Genomic DNA, 26,891 nt, shown 5'->3' on the forward strand with positions numbered 1-26,891 from the left:
TTAAACTTGCTGTGCAGACAGCCTTTCATATAATCTTTATATCACAACACTTTAGAGGAAGCAGCATGCCTCATCAATCCATCCACAGCAGCTCTGGAATCAAGCACTTCAGCTCTAAGCATGGGAGCACACACAGCATTAGCTCATATTCAAACAAAGTAGGTTCTTGTAAAAGTGCCTATAGTGTTGGCTCAAGTGGACATAAGATATCGGTTGGAAGTTTTCACTCAGGTAGAAGTGGATATGGATCTGGTTCTGGATATGGCATTGGTCGGTCTGTCATCAGGTCTGGGGGAACATTTTGTTCAGGAGGCATAACCTCTGTTACCGTGAACCAAGGTCTCTTGTCACCACTCAACTTGGAGATTGACCCAAATATTCAGAGAATGAGGACTGAAGAAAAGAATCAAATTAGGGGTCTCAATAACAAATTTGCCTCCTTCATCGACAAGGTAAGATCATTTTACATCATACATTTATGGTAACAGTCTGTGGCATGTATATGTTCTAATAACTCCGGTCAAAGAATGTGTAGCATGAAATCCATGTAAACACAAAGTGCAACAGGAAAAAATATTGTTGTGGGGGAAGGCAGCACAGCTCTTGCAGAATGCCACTAATGAGTCAACTAAACCCTGTAGCATAATGCTGAAGTAAATTGTGTACCCCTCAGAGTATAGAGAAGTTGGAGGGCAATGTAGTAGCAAAACACAACCAGCTGTCCAGAAACCCTTAAAGAAAGGGTAGCAAAGCACTATGGTACTGTAACTTACATAGTAGATAAGGTTGAAAAAAGACATATATCCATCCAGTTCAATCTGTGTTAAATTTAGATGATAGATATTTATCCTATATTTGGTTTGGCAGTTTATTGATCCAGAAGAAGGCAAACAAAAACCCCAGTGAACATTTATCCAATTAAGGGCCTCATGCTGTAAGCAGTGATAAACCCCTTATCAACAGCTTATCACCAAAACAGCCTACAGCGATTCAATAAGCCCCGATAAGCTGGCGATAAGAGCAAAAATCGCCATTTTTTCCCTGAAAAAAAACTCGCCAACCGCTCGGCGATAAGCCACTTTTCGCCGCTCATCACAAGCTTCTCAAACTCGCTGTATTCTAGTAGCTCCGATCAGCTTATCGCAGCTGATCGCCGCTCTAGAATGGAGATTGCCCCCCAAAACGCCACAAAAAGTTGGCAAGAAGGTTGGGAGAAGCAGCGAGACGGCACTTTTGAAAAAAATCAGGCCTTTTTCCTGCATCAGATTGATGCCGGGTCTCCGAGCTGATACCCATTAATACCAGCACCGGAGACCCCCAGCATGAATCAGATGCCTGAAAAATGTATTTACAGCCCACTTCATTACCTTATTGGCTAACCACTAAGGCAATGAAGGAGTTAAAGACCAGTGCCATGCTTATTGTGGGTAGCGGTGGTGGGTGAAGGTGGTTTTTGGACCTTGGTGGGCGTTTAGGCCTTGCGGGGGGGATTGTGGGTGGACTTAACCCCCTTCATTACCTTAGTGCTTAATACTGCTAAGGTAATGAAGGGGTTAACCCCTCCCGTCTAAACACCCATCCTTGGGGCTACTACCCCCTTCACCCACCCTGCTACCCACAATAAACACAAATACACATAACAGCCTCACTACCCTCCTCCTAGGCCCCCAATAAACATTACAATATGTAATACACAACAGATACACAACCCACCTACCCCCTGTGCCCCCACATAAAAGAATATTTATTTTTTTACACACAGGATTAATACCACAGGCTGGCAGGGGTACCCGGGTGGTCCCAACGGGTGTCCGCAGGCCCTACAGTGCAAACCGTGGGGTACCAATGGGTGTCTGGGGGCCCTCGGGTGGTCCTTGCAAGGCTCTGTGGCCTCCAGCTGCTCCCTGCGGGTGTCCGTGGGCCCCAACGAGGTCCACGGGTGGTGTTCCTGGGTGTCTGGGGTCCCTCAGGTGGTTCCCATGGGGGCCTGGGGGCCTCAGGTGGTCCCCGCAGGTCCACAGGGGCCCCATAGGTGTCCCCGGTTCCTCCCTGCAGGTGCCCTTGGGTCATCGGGTGGGTCCTGTGGGCGTCCGGGGGTCCTCGGGTAGTCCCCACGGGTCCCCGCTGGCCTTTGGTACCATTACTGTATTTAAAAAAACAAAAAAAATGGCCTACATTTCAATAAATATACCTCCCCCCACCAAACACATACAGTACAGTAATGGGCAAAATAACTATTATCCAGATATGGATAATATATTATTTGCCCATTATTAAACACAAAATTAGCCATGCCGCATAAATAAATACATAAATAAAACCCATTCTACTTACCCCTACCAATGTGAAGGATGTCCTCGTCAGCTTACTGCAGGTCCATGTCCTCCGTTGCCAGAAACAATACATAGCAAAATACATTCTAATGGGCCCTAACCCGTTAATCACCTTAGCGGTTAAATCCCGCTATGGTAATTAAGGGGTTAACCCACCCTACCCCGCTACCCACCCGGGAGTCCTAACCATCCACCCTGGACCCACTATACCCACCCTGTACCCATTGAGTGGTATAGTGGTACATCATACCCATATAATATGGGCAGTGTTCGACAAACCTATACATTTGCTCGCCCCGGGCGAGTGGATTTAACCCCCGGGCGAGTAAATATTGGCCCAAGCAGCACACGTTTGGTACTAGGTGGCGAGTAGATTTTTTGGTGATTTGTCAACCACTGAATATGGGCATGATAAGCAACTATAGCAGTCAATGGGCGTCCTAATCAAAATACATAAATGCATAAAATACACAATAATAAAACATACATAAACACCTAAAAACCCAAATTCAGTAAATAAAAACACTAGCCAACAAATGCAATTAATGAAATCATTAACCAACCAAACAATGAATTCATTGAACCTGTAACCAACAAAGCAATTAATTAATAAAAACTCTAGGCAACATAACAATGAATTAATTGAACCAGCAACCAACAAAGCAATTAATTAATAAAACAACTAGGCAACACAACCATTAAAAGCAGGAAAAGCAGTGTGTGTAAAAAAAATTAAGACATCATTAATTCAAAACGAAAATCAATCGCACAAAATATTAAAACTAAGGCAGCAAAATGACAAACAATTACATCCACATAATAAACTGAAATAGAAAAAATCACACAACACAAAGCAAGCATTTTCAAAAAAATGCATTGGCTAATAATGTATTGATCTGTACCCCAAAAGGGTACAGATAATACATTATCAGTCAATGGGCAATGAGAAACATAAAAAAAAAACATATCCAATTGAAAAAACCTGTAAAAAAATACATTTACATACATTCAATATTTGACTTATCTTTAGAAGCGTTGGCCTTCTGACTCCCGGGGAATCAGGAATCTCACGTACCGAAAAGGCCTGAAACTACATCCGATGCCATCCTCCATGAAGATCCAGATCAGGTACATCAATTCTTCTTTCTTTTCTCTTCAATCAGCTTCAACCAACCAAACAATAAATTAATTGAACCTGTAACAAACAAAGCAATTAATTAATAAAACAACTAGGCAACACAACCATTAAAAGCATGACCCAACACAAGACATCATTAATTCAAGACAAAAATTAATTGCACAAAATATTAAAACTAAGGCAGCAAAATGACAAACAATTACATCCACATAATACCCTGAACCACCCGAGGGCCTACAGACTCCTGTGGGAACCCCCTGAGGGCCCCCACACACCTGTGAGGATGAGTTGGGGACCCCCCCCCAACACCCACGGGGACCACCAATGGACCCCATTGGGGCCTGCGGGGACATGCAGGGACCACCTGGAGGCCCACTGAGCCTAGCAGGGACCACCCAAGGGCCCCAAGACACCTGTGGGGCCTTCGGACACATGTCAGAACCCCCTGGGGACCCCCACCGGCCTGTGGTATTAATTGTGTGTATAAAAAAAAATTTAATTAAATTTTATGTGGGGGTACAGAGGGTGGGTTGTGTTTTGATGTTTGTTACATATTTTAATTTAAATGTTTTTACTAGTGTATTGTATCAGGGGGTCTCTGGAGCAGAACCTTGTTGATTTTAGGTCCAGGGACCCCCTGCTTCCCGAGATACAGGCCCCATTATGAAGCCTGTATCTCAGGAAGAGATTATGCTAATTTTGCTAATCTGATTGCCCTTTGCAACGTTTGTCACATTCCTTATAATTATCATTTGATGCCTCTGTTCCTTCTGACATTAAATGCCTGCAAAAAAGTGAACAGTGCCGCGCTCAAGACAGTGATAAAGTGTGTGATTAAATAAAAACACTCAAAGTGCATTACTAAAAAATTATATAATGTAGGACCAATATAGGTGCTGTGATACAAACATTAAAATAAAAACCTGATATTATAGTATAGTGAACTGTGGGGTAGCTGCTGCTGTATTCCGTGGACTGGCTCCACAAACCACAAACACTAGATGAAAACAAAAGAAAAAACAGCGCAAAACCTCATGGTGTAGTATTAAAAATATATATTAATATTGGGACAGCAGGTGAGTATCTCACGTACATCAATTTAGATCATATAAAGCATGGCATGTTATGGACATGTTACCACATCAGCACACCAGCACAGCACACAACGGTCAGCAGATCGAAGAGGCAGGTCTCTCTCTCTCACAGGGAGCTGTCTTTGGAACCTCAACTGAAGTACAGATCATCAGGTAAGGAGGGAATATCCACTTTAATCCTTAGCAGCTCTGATGCTCACTGGATGCATGTATCCGACTCGCGGCAGACCTCTGATGACATCACCGAGGTTCCGTCGCGTCTCCTACCGGAAAGGGCTGGTGTGTGGTGTCCGCAAAGATCTTCACTTGTAGTGAACAAATGTCCGTAAAAACAATCAATTAGCACTGGAACACGCCTTCCTATGCCTTTTGTAATAGTTACTTCGTCAGGGAATATCTAAGGCTCTCATTGCATGCTATTTAAAGCTATGACCCTCTCCTGATTGGCTGCTGGAAGATAGAACAGCCCATAAGCATTTCTATCACAACTGATTGGCTTAAAGTGACAGTACCCTCACTCTGCATATAGGGGAGGATAGGGGAGGGTAAATTACAAATGTATTAGTAAAAACATGACAATTTTATAACACATATACATAAAATATGATGAAATGTCTAAAACATATCTAAAAAACAGAAGAAAAGAATATATTAGTATCGTGACTCATTGAGAGATTAATACATATCAAGACAAATATGTATATATATTGGTAAACGGCAAACATATTCAGTATAAAAAGTAATGGGTGGAACAGGATTATCCAACTGACGGAATATTTACTCATCTTTATAAATGAGTTATGTATAATGTTGGATATTCAGATTAAGTACATTATTTACAACGTGTTTAATGATGAATGAAACATGATGGAGAAAAAATCAATTACAGAGACCAAATGTCTTTCTCTTCATTTAGACCCAGAGGGGCTATGGTTTGCATTTTGTAAATCCACACACTCTCCTGTTTAGACAGTGTTTTTTCCCTGTCACCTCCTCGTCTTCCAATCGGAACCGTTTGAATGCCGATATATTGGAGCAATGTGGCATCACAGTTGTGTTTATTTTTAAAGTGTTTGGGCACACTATGTTTGTCCAACCCATGCCTAATATTTCTAGCATGTTCCAGAATTCTGGTCTTAAGACACGTTTTTGTGCGACCAATGTATTGGTATCCACAAGGACACTGGAGGAGGTAGATTACATGCGTGGTTTTACAAGATATACAGTCCTTCACCTCAAATTTTTCTTTTGTGGTGAAGGAAATGAAAGTCTTGAGTTATGGATTCAACATACTGCACGTCTTTCACATCCCGCAGCAAACATTCCCAGTACTGTCACTTTAAGCCAATCAGTTGTGATAGAAATGCTTATGGGCTGTTCTATCTTCCAGAAGCCAATAAGGAGAGGGTCATAGCTTTAAATAGCATGCAATGAGAGCCTTAGATTTCCCTGATGAAGTAACTATTACGAAAGGCATAGGAAGGCGTGTTCCAGTGCTAATTGATTGTTTTTACGGACATTTGTTCACTACAAGTGAAGATCTTTGCGGACACCACACACCAGCCCTTTCCGGTAGGAGACGCGACGGAACCTCTGTGACGTCATCAGAGGTCTGCCGCGAGTCGGATACATGCATCCAGTGAGCATCAGAGCTGCTAAGGATTAAAGTGGATATTCCCTGCTTACCTGATGATCTGTACTTCAGTTGAGGTTCCAAAGACAACTCCCTGTGAGAGAGAGGGACCTGCCTCTTCGATCTGCTGACCATTGTGTGCTGTGCTGGTGTGTTGATGTGGTAACATGTCCATAACATGCCATGCTTTATATGATCTAAATTGATGTACGTGAGATACTCACCTGCTGTCCCAATATTAATATATATTTTTAATACTACACCATGAGGTTTTGCGCTGTTTTTTCTTTTGTTTTCATTAAATGCCTGCCTCATCCTTTCCATTTCTTTTGCTATCTGTTTATTCAGCCACATTGGTATATACTTGTTCCTTTCATGTTTATTACCCGTGGCTATTCACTGATAAATGTACTTATCTAAGTCTTAGCAACACTACTTTTCCTCTCTCATCAACACTCACAAATCCAATCCACACCCAATCTTCCCACCCTTCCTTCCCTTCTCCTCAAGCCTTCACTGACCACTTTAAAGGCAATGTGGATTTTATCCACAATACAATTCCTTCTGTCCCTTCCCCCTCCTCTCTGCTTCTACCTAAACCTCCTTCTTCCACTTGACACCTTTTCTCCTGTTACAGAGCTGATTTTCTCTTCTCCTCTACCACATGCCCTCTTGATCCAATCCTCTCATACCGTATCAGTAATCTTACTCTGGTTTTAGCCCCCACTCTCACCCATATCTTCAATCCTTCCCTGTCCTCTGGCACTTTTCCCTCCTTCTTTAAGCATGAGTGGTCACACATATTCTCAAAAACACCATAAACCCTATGTGCCTTTCTAACTATAGCCCTGTATCTGACACTCTTTCTCTTAGAAACTCACTCGCTGACCACCTTTAAGTGAAACCCTAAAACACAACTTCTAAAATTAAGCATTTCATTAGCCTGGACTCATGGCTACTGTCCCAAACCCGCAATCGCTCCTTCCAACCATTGTGGTCAAGCACTCATCTACTGCACTTATTCCACTATTTACGGCACTTATTCCCTCTCCTGCTTTCTCTATAAATCTCCCAACATACCACTTTGATTGTAAACTCTCTGGGGGAAGGGATTTCATTTTCTATAATCTGATTATTGCTTGTTGCACTTGTTGTATTATAATTCCCTGTACTCTACAGTCTCTTTTGAAAAGCGCTTAGTACAGCTGTGGGCACTATATAAATAAAGATATACATACATACATACTTCTCATAATGTTTTAAAGACTGCCTGTGTTGCTACAGTATCTGCTGTAAAGGTTCAGTGTCATTTATCAAACAGGCTGCATAAACTGTGCTGAGTAGCTTTTAATGAAGATATTATCCCATATGTATCAAGTGGTGATATTCCATAAGACATCTTCCCTTGAATGGACCTGAACACCGATCAGTAAGTAACAACCGTATGTGCCACTTTCTTAATATTTTTCAATCCATTGAAAATTTCACACATTTGATACACTTTTCTTACTTCGCAGCACTGTTAAACTAAAAAATATGCAGAAATATACAAAGTAACACAATTGCAAAGGCAATTATGACTTAAATAGTTATTTCTTAGCCCATTCATATGTAATAGAACCAATTGTCTAGGATGCTAAAACAAAACAGTATCACAGCATCTTCAAAGCAAATTTCAGAATATTTTGTTTTGAATGAATCGTTTTTATTTGTATTATTATTTTTTTCTCTTACTTGCTTTAGGTGCGATTTTTGGAACAACAGAATAAGATGCTTGAGACCAAGTGGGGATTGTTACAGGATCAAAAAGCTGCTGGATCTCAAATTGAACCTCTCTTTGAGGCTTTTATTAGTAACCTCAGGAGACAGCTGGAGAATCTATTATGCGAGAGAGCACGTCTGGAGGCAGAAAGGAACAGTATGGAGGAAGCAGAAGAAGAAATGAAGAGTAGGTATGTGGTAGTTTACCTTCAGTATGGATTATTTTTCACTACTGTGTTTAATTAAACCATACATAATTTAACACAGCAATAATAATAATAATAATAATAATAAATGGCTTCACCCTAAGAAAAAGACAAACTACAATATTATAAAATCTAATATTTAATTTCACAGATATGAAGAAGAAGTCAATAGACGCGCAGTTGCAGAGAATGAATTTGCTGGCTAAAGAGAGTAAGGCAATAATAAGATTTGACACCATTTTGCTGAATTACATTTTTGAAACTAAACACAAACTGCACAAAACACTGTACACACCAAAAAAAAAAAAGAATTGTGTCAATTCACATTAATGTTTCCTGTAGGATGTTGATGCTGCTTTTATGAACAAAGCCGAACTGTAAGCTAAGGTGGACTCCCTGACTGATGAGATCAACTTCCTGCAAGTTTTGTATGCTACGGTAAAAGACAAAACTCTTAACAGTTTTTCTGTTGCATTCTTGTTTAACTAACAATAGGAACTTGTTTTCAATCTCTACATAAGCATTTTCTTATGAGAGACATAGTAAATTATTTATTAAAGAGCGATAGTGCTGATGGAACACTAACACATGGAAACTCCAATTGAAGGCAATAGGAGGTTCTGTGAGATACTGCTGTGATCGGCGCTGTTGCAATTTAATTACTAACCTCCATTTGGATATATTTAGAAAAATCTCCCAGCTTCAAATAGGGGCCAAAACGTTTGCAAAACACTGCACAAGGTTGATAAATTGCGGAAATACCATTGGTTTGATTGAGAATGTTTTTATATCATAAATGTGCTTTTATCCCACTATTTTGCATTGCTGCATGTCCTTGATAAATAACTCCAGTTTACCTTTGTAGTAAAATTATTTCTTAGAAGTTATTATTTTTTTGTGAATAATTTTTCATTAAATAAAAAATGATGCATTATAATAATACATTCACTGTGGATTTGTATATATATATACACACCATACACATTTTAAGTTATGGTGGGTGAAAGGCGACAAGAAACCTCCACCGTATAGCATATAGCAAATAAAAACATCACTCATTTACATATTAGTACACTCATTTTTTTATAATACTGTATAGTACAGTAAAGAATAATAAGAATAGTACATTAAGTAAGAGTTGTCATATATGATAATATATAGAATTTCCCTGAACTTCCAGTTTTATAATATGAGTTTTTTTTATCTAAACTTGTAGTTTGCCAAAACCATTGCACGTTCACAGAGCTAAAAAAATAAGTCAAGCTTTGCACTATTACGGGCACACCCCGCTTTAAGGACACTCACTTTAAGTACACTCGCGAGTAAGGACATATCGCCCAATAGGCAAACGGCAGCTCACGCATGCGCCTGTCAGCACGTCCTGAACAGCAATACCAGCTCCCTACCTGTACCGAAGCTGTGCGCAAGCAGGGAGACTATAGAGCCTGTTACAAATGCCTTATTTACATCAGTTAGGCACGTATATGACGATTGCAGTACAGTACATGCATCGATAAGTGGAAAAAGGTAGTGCTTCACTTTAAGTACATTTTCACTTTACATACATGCTCCGGACTCATTGTGTATGTTAATGCGGGGTATGCCTGTATACATTTTTTATTGGTCTAGTTCTATATTAGAGGTTAGAATCAGGTCTTTTGGGGATTTGTCTATCTTGCAAAGCTGTATTTTATGTTCTTTTTCAAATTTGAATAATAGAGGTTGTAAATAATATATTGCATTTAAGAAAAACACTTTTCAACCACTTGTCATAAATAGAGATGTGCAAATATATCACCTATTTCAATTTGGCGATGAATTTCGCTTTGATATAAAAGTTTGTCGCAAATTTGAAAAACTCTGAAAAGTCAATAAGCATTGTATTTTCCATTACCTTTATTTTAGAAAACTGAACGAACTAGCCAAAAGTACGATAACATTTTTGTCTGATTTTGGGAACATTTGAAAAGTTTGATGAGAACAGCAGCAAAACGAATCTTGGCAGGTTTGCACATCTCTAGTACTAAATACAGAATATTATTTCTCTACTATACAGGAAATATCTCAGTTTCAGTCTCAGATCTCAAATACATCAGTCATTGTTTCTATGGATAACAGCCGAGACCTGAATCTGGACGGTATCATTGCTGATGTCAGATCTCAATACGAGGATGTTGCTAACAGGAGCAGAGCTGAAGCAGAGGCCATGTACCAATCAAGGGTGTGTATCACAGACAGATACTATAACACCGGATCTAAAAGAAATCTTTATGCACATTGGATGTACAAAAACTATGATATCCTTTCCAATTTCTGTTTTATCTACAGTTTGAGGAGCTGAGCATGTCTGCTGGGAGAAATGGGAATGATCTGCAGAACACCAGAAATGAGATTTCTGAGCTAAACCGAGCAATTCAGAGGCTTAAGGGAGAGATAAAGAGTGTGAAAGCACAGGTAAAAGATAAAGCATACTGTATCTTGAAGAATTGTTCTCATAAAACCATCTAGCTACAGTATATTACCTTTTCAAAACAATAGTTTAATATGCAGAAAATTTATAGTATTCAATAATACTGTATGTTAAAGCAAATAGCCCATCAAAAAAACTAAACTGAATTCATAACATGACCCAGTAGTTTATGTTGTGCTGAACTTCTTACTTTGCATTTTTTTTAAATATTAATTTCTGGTTGAGTTTTCAGTACCGATGTGCGGACCTTTAATATAAGGTCTTGAACCTGCAAAAGTGAAGTATAAAGTTGCTGCTGAGTCAGGCTACGTAGCTCGCGTCGAAACAAACACGAGGACTACAATGTATTAGTGTATAGTGAGTGCACTAGCTCACGGGAGACAGGCGCTTCGCGCTACGAACAGGTTTGTATTTCCCGTGCGACGGCCGGGTCACGAGAGCGGTTTGCCCAATGAGGGCGAACTAGCTCCGTGACATCACAGCTGTGCCCCCCGACAGATCTCCCTGTGGCCTCTGCCTGCAGGACAGGATATATCTCCTGCTGCAGGCGAGAAGCACTGCACTGAGGAGCGCAGAAGCTAGCGCGTTCCAATATGGATGCAGCCTCAGAGTTAGCAAGTGATTCATCAATCATTGGGACCTATTCTAGTAGCTTTAATAATTTTGCTGCTATCAAGAAACGGTGTGGCATGTTCCCGCCGAACGGTTTGTCATTTGTGTTATCACGGTATTCAGAAAAAATCTGAAACCATCTCAAACCGTGAGGCAAGAAAATTCCAACATCGCTCGGCGTAGCAGCAATGTTATCTCCGCTTTTTTCTAGGTTCTCCCCCTGCATCTTCTTGCAATCTGAGCTGCTCAGAGAGACGGCTCTCCCTGCACAGCACTCACAGGCGATCACAGTGTTTTTATTTAAATTTGAATACTAGTGTACAGGAGCAGGGGGTCTCCAGAGCTGAACCACATTAATTTCAGGTCCAGAGATCCCCTGCTTCCCAAGATACAGGCTGGGGTGCTGGTATCTCATATGTGGTTAATTATCCCGGTCACATGATGCGGGAGATTTAAACATTGCATGGGGATACCAGCACCCTATAACGGGGCCTGTAACTCAGGAAGCAGGGGGTCTCTGGACCTGAAATTAATTTGGTTCAACTCTGAGTCCCCTGCTCCTGTACACTCGTATTCAAATGTAAATAAAACAAGCTTCATTCTTGGGGTGGAGAGATGAGTTATTTTTTAAACAGTTAGTTTAAATAGTTAGGTAACAATGTATAAACTTGGCTTGATTATACTGCTAACACTTCACAATCTAAAATAGAACACACAATTGTATACTTAATATTGTGTACAAGTGAATGTCACTTTATATGTAATTTCCTGTGTTTTCCCAGCGTTCTTCGCTGGAAGCTGCAATAAGTGACGCTGAGGGACGTGGGGAGATGGCAGTCGCAGATGCTAAGAATAAACTGGCTTTGCTGGAGAATGCTTTACAGAAAGCTAAGCAGGACATGGCTAGCCAACTCCGTGAATACCAGGAGCTGATGAATGTGAAGCTGGCTCTGGATATTGAGATTGCAACTTACAGAAAAATGTTGGAGGGAGAAGAGTCCAGGTAAATGTAATATCTACACACATCCTTTTATTAATTTTATTTTGAATATACTGTATAATAAAACCTTACAAACTTTTCATACATTATATGGTAATTGTCACGGAAGACCAGACGATTAAGCCAGCATTGCAAACACCAGACAGAACGAAGGAGCAACACAATGCACAAATACAATCTTAACTCTAACTCATCACAACAGAGCGTTATGGGGAATCCTAGCTCACTAGCAAAAGGGCGCTGCCATAGGATGTACGGATGTACATACCCAGGATGTCTGCCTCAGAGTATCCCAATACCTTGGGATGATAGGCACTAGTTTCGACATTCAAATTTCTCGCTAGTCTCTGACACCAAGACCGGCTATGAACCACCAGATAATCTATGGAGCTCTGATCGGGATCAGCTTACATACTTTGCCAGTCTCCATCTGAAACCATGGAATACCGAGTGCCGACCAATCAGCGAAGAGATTGCCTTTGCTGGCTAATCAGAGAGCAGGGTTTCATCTTTGAGGGACCAATCAGGGCCATGGGAGGTGGCAGCGCCCTAGGACAGCCCACTGAGGTCCCAATTTTGGTCCGATATCTCCCACAGAGATAGGCGCCTCACTGTTGGGGTTTAACAATGACTCCACTTTTGGAACATATGTTGCACCGACCTGAGTCCATGCATTTCCCCAGAGTTCCCAAGCATTTCATCTTGCTCAAATTAGAATACAGCCCAAGACTTCATTGTGTGCTGGCCGGGTTGAGTGTATTACCAGCCCACCACACAATGGATATATAACATAACTTATGGATGTCCTCTCACAAAATAAGAATGATAGGAAAAATAATCAAATAAATTACAGCTGGTGCACAGGAATAATGTTATACATAAACATAAGTCAGAAGATTAAAGGTCTCCCAAAGATCCCCATTGGTTGCACTCTATAGCTGCTAGAATACAGGGGGTTAGATACTCCCCAACATAATGTCAAATTATGTCAACATAATGTCAAACTTCGTGTACAAATATTTAAGTACACGAAGTAGCTGCTCCCAACACTGTGGGAGGACAGTAACCACTAAAAACCTAAATAGGTAAAAAATAATTAAATTTTAATTAATTAAACCTTAAACAATGACGCCAGTAGTGATGTGTAGCAATGTTAACGCGTTGACGTCGTGGAGGTCACGGGTGAGATCGTTCCGACTTGCTAGGGGGTGGACGTGTCGGATGGGTGGCGGGTGCTCCTAATGTTTGTAATGCTTGTAATGTTACTGATACTTACTATGATCTGACGGGCACTGGCTATGATCACATGAGACATTGCTACACATCACTACTGGCTTTGTGTGGCGATTCATATATGTCTGCATACACTGGCAACCGCGGTAGCAGGAAGAGAACATATGTGTGCCTGGCTACTCTGTACTCTTACACTTGGGTCTGAGACATATGTAACAACTATTTAGATCCACAGTGTTACTGAGGCTGTGGGGAGAAGTCTCTGTATGCGACCATGTTTCAATATTTTGTTGCACTGCTGATGCTCTCCACACCATCATATGTACATCTGTATACTATATAGACACAATCACCCACCGCCTATATGCTAAGCAAGGTTAACCTGTACATGGTATCTTAACTATTCCTATATGAGTGTTACGTCGGTGCTGCCCGCAGAACAGGCCTGTCCCCTGAGCTGAAGGGGGAAGTGGTAATACATGCACCCGCAGCAAAGGGAGCGTGTCCGGAGTGTGGTATAAAGTGTTGCCAGGCCAGGTGTAGTAAGGTAGACAATACTTGCCGGTAGTAGAGATAGAGTGAAGAATGCCTTGCCGAGGTCAGGGAGTGGAGAGCGGAGATAGGTCATAGTCCAAGCCGTGTTCAAGGGGTTACCAGAGTGAGCGTTGTCCAAGGAGTGCCGAGATCGAGAGCCAGAGGGGGTAGTCGTTCAAGCCGCGTCAGAACCTGTGAAAACACTGAGAGAATCCAGAAGTACTTCCTTACAGAGACTATGTCGAGCAAAGACTGAGAGCAGAGAGGAGCTAGATAAAGCAGGAAGGTCCCATTAGGAACGGAGGCGGGACAGGAAGAGCTACAGGGAGACACTGCAGATTGGTGCAGGCATAACAGGCCAGGTGAGTCTTGTTGGTAACCTGAGTATGCCCGTGCGGTGTGCGGGGGCAGAGCATGAGGTCCGGGGACGGGAAGAAGAGTGTGCAGACTGAGCGTGCTCCGTAACGCGTGTACGCGCGTGGACCGAGCCAGTGGATGGTGCAGGTGTGCGCGCAGGAGGGCGTGGGCACGTCCGGCGCTGAGCAGAGGAATCGCCAAGGGGAGTTATCCCGCGATGGCGGCAGGGGTGGGGAGCCGTGGAGGCCAGTAAGGCAGGATTGTTTTGTGTGTCCAGGGACTCCCTGCAGGAAGAGAGTGCTCTGTGTGGGGAGCGCGGAGAATGCTGATTCCTGAATGAGACATACCTTATTCTTGGCACCTCAAGGGTTAACTGTACATTCTCATTAGATATTACACACCTACCTCCCTAGTGAGGTAATTATATGGAATGTCTCTAGTACCTATTACCAGGGATTATATATATAGCTACTTGGGGATTACCCCTCGCTCCCTGTTAAAGCTACTATATCACCCATTTTTAATTGATTTTTGTGTTTGCGTCGTTGTTTAAGGTTTTATTAATTAACATTTCATTATTTTTTACCTATTTAGATTTTTAGTGGTTACTGTCCTCCCACAGTGTTGGGAGCAGCTACTTCGTGTACTTAAATATAGCAAATTTGACATTATGTTGGGTAGTATCTAACCCCCTGTATTCTAGCAGCTATAGAGTGCAACCAATGGGGATCTTTGGGAGACCTTTAATCTTCTGACTTGTGTTTATACACCACCCAATGGAGCCTTACAAAATACATAGCAGAATAGACAATAAAATATTAACCCTGCTCCCTTAATGTAACTATGTATTTGTCATCATAACTCTGTGCTCCGGGCATACTTGAAATTAAGAGGTCACTCTCAATGTATTACTTCCTGGTAAGATATTTTACAAATAAAGAAATACAATTTTACATGGGGAAACACAGGACACATTGGCAGCCATTTTCACTACCTAAGATGGCCAAGGTAGCCTATTACATGCTCCACCATCTTGACCGGTAGGAGCAACCAGAGGGCTTAACCTTTAATATGCATGCTAGGCTACCCATACTACCACATCAATAACCTAATGATGCCAATTTCACCAATTATATAATTGTTTACTTTTAAATAAAAGCCTAAAACATGCATGAGAAATGTGATAAAACACTTTAATAAACATTGACTCATCTACAACAAAAGGTATACATCATAAACTTTAATCTTCACTGACCAATACTACTGATCATAATTATTATTGTTTTGTTTCAGGTTGGCAACAGAAGGCTCTGTTAACATCTGTAAGTGAATCAATGTTTTCTTGAATGTATGTGTTAAATTTGGTTTTAGTGTGAGTTCAAAAATGTGAACATTTGCTCCAAAGCTCCACTTTAAAATCCCCCAAAAACTTCCCATCCTTGGTAGGTACATTATTTGATAGTGTCAACCATCTATGCAGTTCTATACAAAATAAATAATAGAATATATGGAGAAATAATGCAACATAGTTATAAGTGTACCAATCATAAATGTAAACATGTATAATTAGAGATTGCCCTTCGGCCATCCTTCCTGGGACTGAGGCAGAATACAACAAAACAATGGGGGTTTTTTTAGCTTGGAAGGAAATACTGTACTGTGAAATAATCTGTCATAGCAACAGTCGATGTTGCTGTGTTATTCACTATGCTGAATGTGCTGCTCCCCCAACCCATCCTTGCAGCATTTTACTAGCACCTAGGGTAGAGAAAAGGTGGGAGTCATAGTGTAGGAATAACATATACTATACCCTATTTGCCCGATTATAAGGCAATGGATTTTTTTTATAAAGTTTAGTTGAAAAGTACATACTTGCCTCATAATCGGGCCCGCCCACTTTTCGAGCCAATCAGAAGTTAGATGTATGAAGTAGGAGGTTAAAATAGAGGCAGTTCCACCTTTATGGCCCAAAGCGGCCATGTTGCTTGTGGCAGGAAGGTCAAACTGAGACACAGACACACAGAGACACACAGAGGGACAATAAGAAAGAAACACAGAGGGACAATAAGAAAGAGACACACAGAGAGACAGACACATAGAGTCACTGTGTATGTGTAAACTATTTTATTTCCAGCTGCTTTAAAAATTAAAGCCGCCTTATATTCAGGATCGCCCTATAATCAGACAAATACAGTATATTTTATTTATACAGAGGCCAGGGTGTGCAGCGCACAGCAAAGATGAAAGAGCGGGTCTTGCAATAAAATCCTTTATTTTTCAAACATCTGGTGTGGGACAGCAGCAAACTTCAACGCGTTTCGTTCAAAAGAACTTTTTCAAGAAGTGCTGTTACAGTAAAAAGGGTACTTTTTTTACTCACCCACAATTATTTTCTTTTTGAGCACAAATTTTATTTACAACTTCGGGGTACGGCAATGGGGACAAGTTTTGCCCCCTCCTATGCCAACCTCTTTATGGGGTGGTGGGAAAACACTTTTATTTATGGTAGCACAAACACATATAGGCACAATATTGTTTTTTACAAACGCTTTATTGATGACCTTGTTTTCATTTGGCACGGGAGCACTGACACACTATTAGAGTTTATTAATTATCTAAATGATAACACTTCAGATATTCACCTTACTGTCAATTATCATTCACATCACATAAGCTACCTGGATATTCTTTTCTATATAGACATTCATCAAACCATACAATCTGATGTTTATAAAAAACCCAATTCAAGGAACTCATTTCTCAGAGTGGACAGCTGCCACCCAAGATCTGTCATAAAGGGAATACCCAAAGGTCAGTACCTCAGGCTGAGGAGAAATTGCTCAACTCACAGCGACTTCATTACTCAGTCTGGGGAATTGACAAAAAGATTCATAGAAAGAGGGTATGATCGGGAAACACTCCAAGCCACATTACAGGAAGTCATAGAAATTGAACGTGAAACTATACTACCCTCCGGAACCAGAGTGGGGGATGGCTCTCGCCACAATAATAGAAAGAAAAAAGAGACCAAGGAAGATAGGACTTGTCCTTTGTTCATTTCCCAATTTAATAAATCAAGTTATCAAGTGAACAAAATTGTTAATAAGCATTGGGAATTACTAAAAATGGACCCCATACTCCGTAATTACACAGAGAAAGGCCCAAAATTTGTATATAGAAGAGCTAAGACACTGGCCACATTTCTATCACCTAGCGTGATATCTACACCTGTTAAAGATCAAGAACGATTCTTTACTAAGGGATCATATAGATGTAATCACTGTAGTATGTGTAACTTTATGAAGCCTGCTCGACATGTCTTCTCCCACAGTCCACATAGACGTCACACCATATATAGCTTTATCAATTGTAACACCACCTTTGTCGTGTATCTCATCACCTGTGGCTGTGGGAAGAGATATGTCGGTAGGACCACAAGGGCATTAAAAACGAGGATGCAGGAACATTGTAGATTGATTCGCAAACAAGACATTAATCATCCTGTGTCGAAGCATTTTACGGAATGCAGACAGGGTGGCATAAATAGCTTCTCATTTGTGGGCATTGAGAGAATAATCCAAAAAGAAAGAGGGGGAAATATTGTTAAAAGATTAGACTGCAGAGGATCCTTCTGGATATTCACACTAAACACCAGGTACCCAGAGGGGATGAATGTAGAATGGAATATTAACCATTTTCTGAAATAAATATATTTAACACAATATAGTTCCATCATGCATATGATGGGGATAACCCCTTGATTATGCTACCCCATTTCCCAACAGTCTATACCCAACTAAATAATTGATTCCCATGATATCGCCCTGTTTTATTTGGTATATATATTCATATTTGTCCAATTAAAATATTCTGGTTTTTCTGGAATTATGCATATTGTATAAAATGAACTGAAATAAGTGTTGCATTCATTCCTCATTGATCTGACCACAGCATAACAAGATTGTTTATTAGAAAAACTTTTGTGCACATGGACTAATATCCATAATATGTAGTACTCCATAATGATGCATTAATAACTATAAATGCTAAAGGCAACATAATCTCCATTTCATCAATATGAGCAAGCAATCTGCTGTTCTTCAAATATGTGTACAAAGATATTATATCTTTTTGTTGTAATAATATGATATATACATTTCTATACATATATATATATATATAATTTTTTTAAATCATCATTTTTAATTAATAAAGTCATTCTGTCACAATAATGTTGTTTAAATCCACAAATATAATTAAGTTAGGTATAAATATATATTTATATATGTATTTTCTATATATGTTGATTCGTTGAATTTTTTGTACTGTGTAAGTAATTTTGTACATTTTCTGATCATAATTGATATATTTTTAAGCTTATTAGTTTATAAAAACTTTAATAGTGTATATAGAATATTTTTGTATTTCACTCTTGATTTATATAGAGTTGCACTTTCGTTTTGTTAGGTATGTAGTGGTTTGCAAGCTGTTTGCCCAGTTTCAGTGCCCCGTGAGGCATAATATCATCCACATAGCATGAATTGCTTATTTATATATTTCTCCCCCGGCAGGCTGTGGACTTACATCCAAGTCTCTAGGCTGGGGGACTCAGAGGCCTCATCTGCGCATGTGCACAAAACGGGGAGTGTGGGAGGATCCTACAGAGCCATCAGAGGCGTGCTCTCAGCAAAGGCTGCACATAGAGGCTTGCCGATCCTGATTGAGCTCGGCTGAGGCTTGTTGGGGATTCAGGGACACTCTGGCGCGCGGCGCATGCGCGGCCCAATGAACTCTATTGGTTGGATGACGCATGATGACGTCAGTTTTGGCGCGAAAACGGGGCGAACAGCTGCATTTAAACTGACCCTTTTTACTGTAACAGCACTTCTTGAAAAAGTTCTTTTGAACGAAACGCGTTGAAGTTTGCTGCTGTCCCACACCAGATGTTTGAAAAATAAAGGATTTTATTGCAAGACCTGCTCTTTCATCTTTGCTGTGCGCTGCACACCCTGGCCTCTGGAACTTTACACAATACAGCAGCACGCTTTGGAAGGGAGACCCTGGGAAGGACAATACACAGTGAGTACATTACTGGGGGCTAACCCAATGAGGAAGGGGGGGTGTCTTTGGACAACCACCCCAACCTTCAGGGTATCCTATGCCCACTTAAGGCTTAGTACTGCTACCATTATAAAATACACCAGTGTATGCTCCCTTCCATCCATACAGTTCCAGCACTTTAGAGCACCATTCACAAACAAACTACGTTGACTTTCTCATGGTAGCTCGTGCACAATGGACTGGTATTATATTGATGAATTGATATGAAGGATACAAGTATATAATACAATAAGAGCAGGTCTTTTGCATTGTTATTATTTCAATGGACATTTATTACATTTTGGCTGTGAGAATTTAAGAATGGATGAAATGGAGGATGCACAAGAAATTAATTTGCCTACAGCATATACGTTCAATTGTGGAGATGACACATGCAGAAGGAAGAAGGCCCTTCGTGTCTTTGATAACGTGGTGGAAACTGATACTAATGACATTTGTGATTTAAAAATGTATTTTCAAAAATTAGAAAGACTCTTGATATATAAAACCCGTATCTGGTGGGACATTGTCGCTACAGAAAATTATTTAAAAACCAAAAGAATCCCTAGAGGCCTCAGAATGAAGAAAGCGCCAACTTTTGGCTTCCCAGATAAAACTTTTGAAGAACAGTGGATATCACACTAAACACCTGTTCCTTTGGCCTAATGGAACTAATACTGCAACATAAGACTAAGGAAAAAACAACATTAGACACACAGATTAAAGAACTACAGGAAAAACTGCGGAAATTCAAGGACATTGAGGGCTTCTCAAAATATGATCAGATATTAGCTAAAACTGTGGAGGATGCAGAGAGAGAAATAATGATACGCAAACAAAATAAATATGATCGTGATAGAATAGATTACGAGAAAAACCAGATATACAATTGGCAAAGAACAGGACCTGTTTTTGATCGCACCATGCGGGATTCATCTACTAACCAGCCACGCAGATCAACCCCCAGTAAATCAATTTTGAAGACAAGTAATTTTGATTATCAGAGTGCTGATTCTGAACTATCAGATGTGGAAACTGCTTCACATTCAGTTTCATTTTTGGACATGGAAAATAGATCAAACAATACACAACGTGGGAATACTACACAACCCAGAGAGGAGAGACGTCCATCAGATAGCTCTACTACTAGAGGGGAATTGACATCTGCCAAACAAAGTGACACTTACCAAAATGATCAACAGGCAAAAAACTACCAAATGTTCAGGAGAGACGAAAGAGGACAAGGAGGGGGGGGAAGAAAAGACATGGGAGGGAAAAGAGCAAACAAGAGGAAAAAGAATTATTAGCTGACAGTAATAATGTTATTAACATTTCGGGTATGGAATTGTCACACGCAGAGATTTCACTACTAAATAAAGGGCTTAAATATGCCCCCACTATGGAGATCGACCTCTTTGGTGCAGTGGTTGATGTCCATAGGTTTGTACGTAAGCTTACTTTAAAAAAATTCTTTCACAAACCCAATTTGAGAGGTGATTCTCAGAGTGTGACAATTCCAGATGAAGAACAAGATTTAATTATCTGCAATGTACCTAACCCTCTCTACTCTCCCCCCATAGGAATCCATGAATCATTCAGGGATGACTGTGCACTTAGAGACATGGAAGATCTTTTCATCCAGGGTAATACCATAGATGACACACAATCCCACATAATGGGGGAGTGGGGATCCAATTTGAAAGAAAAATCAGTGTTTTACCCCACCTTTGCTAAGGGCCAATTCCTAAGTATGTTTGAGAACTTGGTAGTTCGTGATCTCAGACTGTTGGCTCAGGGGTTTTCCTTCACCCATACGGGAAATGATAATCTTACTAAGGAAGAAAGAATTGCTATCAAAACCCTTCAGGATAACCCTATGTTAGTCATTAAGAATGCAGATAAAGGGGGGGCTGTGGTGGTACAGAGTAGGACTGCCTACTTCAGGGAGGCATTTCGCCAGCTTGGAGATGTGTCCTCCTACTCTGTGCTACCGCGGGACCCCACAAACTGTTTTCTGAAGGAACTCCTTGAGCTGATAGATCTGGGCATGGCCACACATGTATTGACAAAAAATGAATCAGATTTCATCATCAATCCCCATCCCGTCATTCCCATATACCACCATCTCCCAAAGATCCACAAGACTTTGGTCGACCCTCCTGGTCGGCCAATAGTCTCAAGCATTGGATCTTTGGGAGATGGTTTGTCTCAATATGTAAATGAATATCTACAGCCTTTTGTAAGGGCATTGCCCTCTTTCATTTTGGACTCAGGAGATCTATTGACTAAAATGCAAAAAATCACATGGAAACAGGACTATTTGTGGGTTACCATGGATGTGGTCTCCCTATATTCGATCATACGACATGATCTGGGTATGACAGCTGTCCGCCATTTTATAGAATGTCCAGGTAGTTCTATACTCACAACTACATTCATTATGGAATCGATACTTTTTTTACTCACCCACAATTATTTTCTTTTTGAGCACAAATTTTATTTACAACTTCGGGGTACGGCAATGGGGACAAGTTTTGCCCCCTCCTATGCCAACCTCTTTATGGGGTGGTGGGAAAACACTTTTATTTATGGTAGCACAAACACATATAGGCACAATATTGTTTTTTACAAACGCTTTATTGATGACCTTGTTTTCATTTGGCACGGGAGCACTGACACACTATTAGAGTTTATTAATTATCTAAATGATAACACTTCAGATATTCACCTTACTGTCAATTATCATTCACATCACATAAGCTACCTGGATATTCTTTTCTATATAGACATTCATCAAACCATACAATCTGATGTTTATAAAAAACCCAATTCAAGGAACTCATTTCTCAGAGTGGACAGCTGCCACCCAAGATCTGTCATAAAGGGAATACCCAAAGGTCAGTACCTCAGGCTGAGGAGAAATTGCTCAACTCACAGCGACTTCATTACTCAGTCTGGGGAATTGACAAAAAGATTCATAGAAAGAGGGTATGATCGGGAAACACTCCAAGCCACATTACAGGAAGTCATAGAAATTGAACGTGAAACTATACTACCCTCCGGAACCAGAGTGGGGGATGGCTCTCGCCACAATAATAGAAAGAAAAAAGAGACCAAGGAAGATAGGACTTGTCCTTTGTTCATTTCCCAATTTAATAAATCAAGTTATCAAGTGAACAAAATTGTTAATAAGCATTGGGAATTACTAAAAATGGACCCCATACTCCGTAATTACACAGAGAAAGGCCCAAAATTTGTATATAGAAGAGCTAAGACACTGGCCACATTTCTATCACCTAGCGTGATATCTACACCTGTTAAAGATCAAGAACGATTCTTTACTAAGGGATCATATAGATGTAATCACTGTAGTATGTGTAACTTTATGAAGCCTGCTCGACATGTCTTCTCCCACAGTCCACATAGACGTCACACCATATATAGCTTTATCAATTGTAACACCACCTTTGTCGTGTATCTCATCACCTGTGGCTGTGGGAAGAGATATGTCGGTAGGACCACAAGGGCATTAAAAACGAGGATGCAGGAACATTGTAGATTGATTCGCAAACAAGACATTAATCATCCTGTGTCGAAGCATTTTACGGAATGCAGACAGGGTGGCATAAATAGCTTCTCATTTGTGGGCATTGAGAGAATAATCCAAAAAGAAAGAGGGGGAAATATTGTTAAAAGATTAGACTGCAGAGAATCCTTCTGGATATTCACACTAAACACCAGGTACCCAGAGGGGATGAATGTAGAATGGAATATTAACCATTTTCTGAAATAAATATATTTAACACAATATAGTTCCATCATGCATATGATGGGGATAACCCCTTGATTATTCTACCCCATTTCCCAACAGTCTATACCCAACTAAATAATTGATTCCCATGATATCGCCCTGTTTTATTTGGTATATATATTCATATTTGTCCAATTAAAATATTCTGGTTTTTCTGGAATTATGCATATTGTATAAAATGAACTGAAATAAGTGTTGCATTCATTCCTCATTGATCTGACCACAGCATAACAAGATTGTGTATTAGAAAAACTTTTGTGCACATGGACTAATATCCATAATATGTAGTACTCCATAATGATGCATTAATAACTATAAATGCTAAAGACAACATAATCTCCATTTCATCAATATGAGCAAGCAATCTGCTGTTCTTCAAATATGTGTACAAAGATATTATATCTTTTTGTTGTAATAATATGATATATACATTTCTATACATATATATATATATAATTTTTTTAAATCATCATTTTTAATTAATAAAGTCATTCTGTCACAATAATGTTGTTTAAATCCACAAATATAATTAAGTTAGGTATAAATATATATTTATATATGTATTTTCTATATATGTTGATTCGTTGAATTTTTTGTACTGTGTAAGTAATTTTGTACACTTTCTGATCATAATTGATATATTTTTAAGCTTATTAGTTTATAAAAACTTTAATAGTGTATATAGAATATTTTTGTATTTCACTCTTGATTTATATAGAGTTGCACTTTCGTTTTGTTAGGTATGTAGTGGTTTGCAAGCTGTTTGCCCAGTTTCAGTGCCCCGTGAGGCATAATATCATCCACATAGCATGAATTGCTTATTTATATATTTCTCCCCCGGCAGGCTGTGGACTTACATCCAAGTCTCTAGGCTGGGGGACTCAGAGGCCTCATCTGCGCATGTGCACAAAACGGGGAGTGTGGGAGGATCCTACAGAGCCATCAGAGGCGTGCTCTCAGCAAAGGCTGCACATAGAGGCTTGCCGATCCTGATTGAGCTCGGCTGAGGCTTGTTGGGGATTCAGGGACACTCTGGCGCGCGGCGCATGCGCGGCCCAATGAACTCTATTGGTTGGATGACGCATGATGACGTCAGTTTTGGCGTGAAAACGGGGCGAACAGCTGCATTTAAACTGACCCTTTTTACTGTAACAGCACTTCTTGAAAAAGTTCTTTTGAACGAAACGCGTTGAAGTTGCTGCTGTCCCACACCAGATGTTTGAAAAATAAAGGATTTTATTGCAAGACCTGCTCTTTCATCTTTGCTGTGCGCTGCACACCCTGGCCTCTGGAACTTTACACAATACAGCAGCACGCTTTGGAAGGGAGACCCTGGGAAGGACAATACACAGTGAGTACATTACTGGGGGCTAACCCAATGAGGAAGGGGGGGTGTCTTTGGACAACCACCCCAACCTTCAGGGTATCCTATGCCCACTTAAGGCTTAGTACTGCTACCATTATAAAATACACCAGTGTATGCTCCCTTCCATCCATACAGTTCCAGCACTTTAGAGCACCATTCACAAACAAACTATTTTATTTATACAGTACAGGAGTCAAAGAGCAGAAGTTTGCATGTAATTCTTCTAAGCTGCATATATGGTATCGTATCTAAAAATGTTTCCGTCTCTTTTAGGGCAAGATATACAAAGCTCTGATAGGTTATAACAATATCTATATAGCTCCCTTATCCTAACTTAACATCACGTTTAGACTAACAGTGTATATTCAAAAGGCAATAACATGACGTGAACTCCATGTTTTCTTCCATAAAGAACATAGCATTAACTACAATATAATACATGTTGGTAATAATGAGATGCAAATGAGACATTATCATAACATTGCACATCTATTGAAGTTAGTTACTTTTAATGTAGGCCCTTAATGTTAGGTCATACCTAAGCTTAGTAATTCTCACATCCAGACCATGATACAAGGCTTTTGCAGTGTCTGGTTGGGTGTAATGCCACTAGTATGCACTTCAGAAAAAGCCCAATTTCAGTCTCTGAATGGGAGTAATGAAAAGACATGGATAATGTGACATTAATGAAAGATAACTTGGCGTTATGCTACAATAACAAGACATAAAGACAATGCTTATGAGATGTAGTATGGCTGTTGTTTTTGCATATAATTAGCTTTCAATATGCAGTGATAAGTCAGGGAACATAACATTGATTCCAGTTTTAGGTAATGTCATGTTATGAGCTGTAATTTAAGGCCGCGTTGTTGACCTGGGCCCTAATTTTCTATTTTTTAGGCCTCTTAACTTTTCCATAGTCTTCAAATTTGTTTTATGATTAAGTTTCTTTTACACTCATTTGTAAGTACAATAACAGGATAAGACATTAATAAGATGGCAATTTACTCAGATGTAACTTTCTAAAATCTAAGAATAAAAGTAAAAAAGTGTAATAGCTCACTGTGTTCCATTGCATTAATTTGTGGCAATAGCAAGAACAAACTGTCCATAAGCATGAATATCAGTAACTGTAATTATAAAAATATTTTATGGTTATTTCGCACTCATTTCCAATAATGATGTTTGCTAATTTAAATGTTCCTTACATTTGTTACAGCTGTTCTATACTCGAGCACTGGAGGAAAACACTGTTCCACAGGAATGTTCCATGGTGCAAGTGGGCATCATCAGAAGGGTAGATTTAGCTCAAGCTACAGAAGAAGCATAAGCCATGTCTCCCAAAGCAAACATAGCTCAAGGCATGGATACAACTGTTGAAAGAGAAGCATAGATTCCAAGCATCGCCAATAAATTCTTGACTAATTATTTACATGCAATTGCGGCTCCATTGTAGGAAATCTTCAATATAGCACAACTTATTTCTATTTAATGGCTTTCCTAGACTTTATATTTTTTGGCAAAGTGGATTCTGTTGAATACACTTTACTTGCATGTATTGTAAATGTAAGCATCAGTGCTTTTCTGTTTTCTGTGTCTCTTCAATAAACTTCTGTTCATACAGTATACTAATGTTTGACAAACTTATTTCCTTATATATTTTAAAAACTGGAAAATTAATAATTATTACAAATTTGTGACTTGGAACAAATACTGTATAGACACAAAAGTATTTACTATATATAATTCTAACATTGTTATCAGATGATGTATTTTGTTTATTGTACAATAGGCAATAGCAATTGAGAATGAGTACAAATCCCAAACCGGCGAACAGTGTAAGTGTCATGTTAAACATTTAGAAAATGGGCCACAAAGCAGAATAAGTCATGCAATAGTATCTAATGCATATCACTGGCCATCACATATGCAATCCATATACAGCACTAGAATACCATTTTTTGCCATTACCACTTAATGTAATTTATCCAATAAAGTACTTAGTAAAAAGGCTGGAAATGCCTAAGCAAGTTAATTAAGAGCTCACTCGATGCTACTCTTCACAATTATTCACCACATCTACAACTGCAGCTTAGATATTTGTTTACATATTTTTTTAAGTGTGAATGCGTGATCGAAGTTAATGTGAATTTTACATTTTGTGTCAAATTGTGCTGGTAATGCATTGCACTAGGAAAGGAATTCATATACAGTATGATAACTTTCAGTCCTAACAACGTGTA

At 39.7% G+C, this 26,891-nt stretch overlaps 1 pseudogene; it reads left to right on the top strand.

The window, feature by feature from the left end:
- LOC142491138 (keratin, type II cytoskeletal cochleal-like) lies at window positions 1-26,237 on the top strand (annotated as a pseudogene).
- The last annotated feature ends 654 nt before the right edge of the window (window positions 26,238-26,891 follow it).

Source organism: Ascaphus truei, chromosome 3 (assembly GCF_040206685.1).
Source record: "Ascaphus truei isolate aAscTru1 chromosome 3, aAscTru1.hap1, whole genome shotgun sequence".
Taxonomy (NCBI): domain Eukaryota; kingdom Metazoa; phylum Chordata; class Amphibia; order Anura; family Ascaphidae; genus Ascaphus; species Ascaphus truei.